This window comes from Molossus molossus, unplaced genomic scaffold (assembly GCF_014108415.1).
Source record: "Molossus molossus isolate mMolMol1 unplaced genomic scaffold, mMolMol1.p scaffold_m16_p_5, whole genome shotgun sequence".
NCBI lineage: Eukaryota > Metazoa > Chordata > Mammalia > Chiroptera > Molossidae > Molossus > Molossus molossus.
The window spans coordinates 82,530,230-82,533,777 of NW_023425388.1; the positions used below are offsets into that span (position 1 = coordinate 82,530,230).

Here is a 3,548-nt window from a genome sequence, read left to right on the forward strand (position 1 = left end):
AAAGACAACTGAATGATACATCTGATAAGGGGCTAATATCCAAAATATATAAAGAACTTATACAACTCAACACCAAAAATTTAATCCATTTAAAATGGGCAAAGGACCTGAATAGACACTTCTCCAAAGGGGACATAAGATAGCCAATAGATATATGAAAAATGTTCAGTGTCACTAATTACAGATAAATGCAAATTAAAACCGTAATGAGATATCACCTCACACTTATCAGAATGGCTATCATCAACAAATCAACAAGTGTTGGTAAGGATGTTAGCACTGTTGGTGAGAATGCAGATTGCTGCAGCCACTGTGGAAAACAGTATGAGTTTCCAAAAAATTTAAAAATGGAATTGCGTTATGACCCAGTGATTCCAGTTCTGTGAATATATCAGGAGAAACCTGAAACCATAATTTGAAAGAATATACACACCCTTATGTTCATTGTAACATTATTTACAATAGCCAAGATCTGGTAACAGACCAAGTACTCATCAGTAGATGAGTGGATAAAAACCAATGGTACATTTATATAATAGAATACCACTCAGCCATAAAAAAGAAGAAAATCTTACTTTTGGAACAGCATGGATGAACCTGGAGATTATTATGCTAAGTGAAATAAGCTAGTCAGAGAAAGAAAAATACCATGTGATTTCACTTATATGTAGAACTCAATGCACACAAGAAATAAACAAAATAGAAACAGATTCGTTGATACAGAACATAGACACAGCTTTTAGAGGAAGGGGCGTTGAGGAGCTGGGTGAAAAAGGTGATGATATTAAGCAAAAAACAACAACAATAAAACTCATAGACACAGACAATAGCATGATGATTACCAGAGGAAAGAGGGTGGTGGGAGGTAGAAGAGGATAAAAGGGCAACAAATGGTGTTGAAGGAGACTTGACTTTGAGTGGTAAACACACAGTACAATATACAGATGATATATTATAGAATTGCACACCTGAAAACTGTATAATTTTAATAACCAATGCCACATCCATAAATTTAATAAAAAATAGATAAATAAAAAGATTTCCATCACTGGACCAGAAAAAATAAAGAATTTTTATTAGAGTAAACAATTGTAGCTGCCACAACAAATGCCCCATCTCTTAAGGCAATAAAAGTAAGTTTTTGCTCACAAGAGTCTAAGTGGTTTTTTTATACCTTAAAGCTATGCCCTCTAGGACATGGGGCCTCTATGGCCACTCCAGGGAAGATGTAGAGAGCTGTAGAATTATTCTGGGTGTTCTGAAGCACCAGGCCCATGAAGAGACTCTGTCAATTCCACATAAGCTCCATTACTCAGAACTGAATCACAAGTCCACAAGTGAACCATGGCAGAGACTGGGAAATCTGGTCTTCTGTGTCTGAGACAAGGGAATGATGTATTGTAAACATATACAGCCTGTCATTGAATCTCTGTGAGGGCCAGAATGACACTTAGACTAAAACATTTCTCATGAATGGTTTCCATGTTGAAATACTGCCATTGCTACAAAGCACCAGCAATGCTAGGATCACTGCTTTCCAAGGAACTGGTTGTCAATGCTACCATACCTCTAAGAAGATAAAATACTACCCCTACTCTGCCCTTACATTACTCTCCTTCAAACCTAGATCCTGTTCAGATGTAATAAATGGACCAAGGCTAGTTTCCATGACTAGATCATAGCTGCCAGAGAATACATGGATGTGACTGGTATGGCCATACCTTAGGAAGGTTGAAATTATAATGTGTAAAATTATTATACATAGCAAGAATGCTCAAAGATTTAAGTAGCTGCAAATAACAAATATCTACTAAAAGTTGTTAAAGAAAATATTTTCTTACATGATTCAGTGTTCATTTCCTAAAAAAGGGAGGGGGGATCTTCTGTTACCTATGCACAGTACAATTACCAAAATGAGTAATTCACATTGATGCAATAGCATGATCTAAGCCAAAGATCTTATTTTGGTCTCTTCCAGTTCCCCAAGAATGTCCTTTTATAGCAAAAGAAATCTGGTGACATGTGTTTTTAGGTTTCAATAGTCTTCCTTAATCTGGAACAATTCCTCAGCTTTTCTTTGTGTTTATGACAATGATGTTTTGAAGAGTAAAGATCAAGTATTTTGTAAAATGTCCCTCAATTTGGGCTTATCTGATGTTTCCTCATGATTAAAAACATACTATGCATTTATCAGGAATATCACTGAGTGATGTTGTGTTCTTCTCAGTAAATCATATCACATGGTATTTATTTGTTCCATTACTCATAATGTAATTTGCCAGGTCTTGTCACTGTAGTTACCATTTTTAATCTTTGTTATTAGTAAGTATCTTGTGAGGAGATACTTTGAAACTATGTTAGTATAACTGTTAGTCCTCAGACTTTCACCTGTTAATTTCAGCATCCTTGATAACTCTGGTGTGAATCAAATTTTATTATGATGGTTGTGAAGTGGTGATTTTCTAAAACAGACAATCCAAAATATGAAAACACTCCAGTAATTTGTGTGTTATTCCTGTGCATGGGTCATGTCAATCTTTTCTGTATTGTTCCAGTTTAGCGCATGGACTTGTCACCAAAGTAAGTTCACTAAGAAACAGATTTCAAAGAAACGAGTGAGTGGAATTCATAATCTCAGTCCTTACACACCATTTCCTCATATGTTCCTCTAGTTTCTGTGTGCATATATGCATAACAATAGTCTGTGAACATTAAAATGTATAAACTTTTCCCTTAAGGATATATCATATTTTTACAGAATTTTAAATATAATTCTTGTATAATACTCTTAATATGTTAACATTCATCATTTACTCGGTATCTCACAAACAGTTCCTCTTTTAGAGTCTTTAAAAAGCATCTTTTCTCACCTCTGTCACATGGGCTAGCCCTTGACCATGGAATGAGCATCCCTCAACCCCAATCTATATTTCAATGTAAATGATAATTTAATGAAGCTTAGATTAAACCATATGCTGTTATGCTTCTCTATACTTCTTCTTTAAATAAATACACTAATTTATAAGTATATATTTCTTTAAATTATCAAAGAAAATACCTGTCTTTCTGACTAGACAGAATTCGCTGAGGCTGAGGACCCTGGCACCGAGAACAATACCAACATGGTCACAGATCTCGGTGAACAGGTGGAATAACTGAGAGCCTGTTGCTGAACATTTCAGTTGTTTCTATTATACTAATAAACATTGTCATGCATATAGATAACATAATTCAAAACTTTCCATGATAACATAGTTCAGTACTTTACTAAATTTATCTTAATGGGCCAAAGATACATTCATTTTATTTTAATACCAGTGCAATTTTGAATTTGCAACTCTGACTTCATACTTAATGAATATGAATTTACTCATTATAATTACATACTTTAAATATCGTGTGGACCTTTTCACAAGCCATTCTACCATCTCCATACCATGGCTCCTGAAATACTTGAGTTTGATGTTCAATGATGATAAAAAAAACACTCTAGAATTCAATAATCACACATGATGAGCTTCTCAGCAGCATTGAATTCAATAATTCTG

At 34.5% G+C, this 3,548-nt stretch overlaps 1 non-coding gene across 1 annotated transcript; it reads right to left on the bottom strand.

Moving 5' to 3' along the window:
- Positions 1-2,477: 2,477 nt before the first annotated feature.
- LOC118617972 lies at positions 2,478-2,586 on the bottom strand. Its single transcript, XR_004956923.1, has one exon. It is a non-coding gene; the product is annotated as a U6 spliceosomal RNA (small nuclear RNA).
- Between the last annotated feature and the right edge of the window lie 962 nt (positions 2,587-3,548).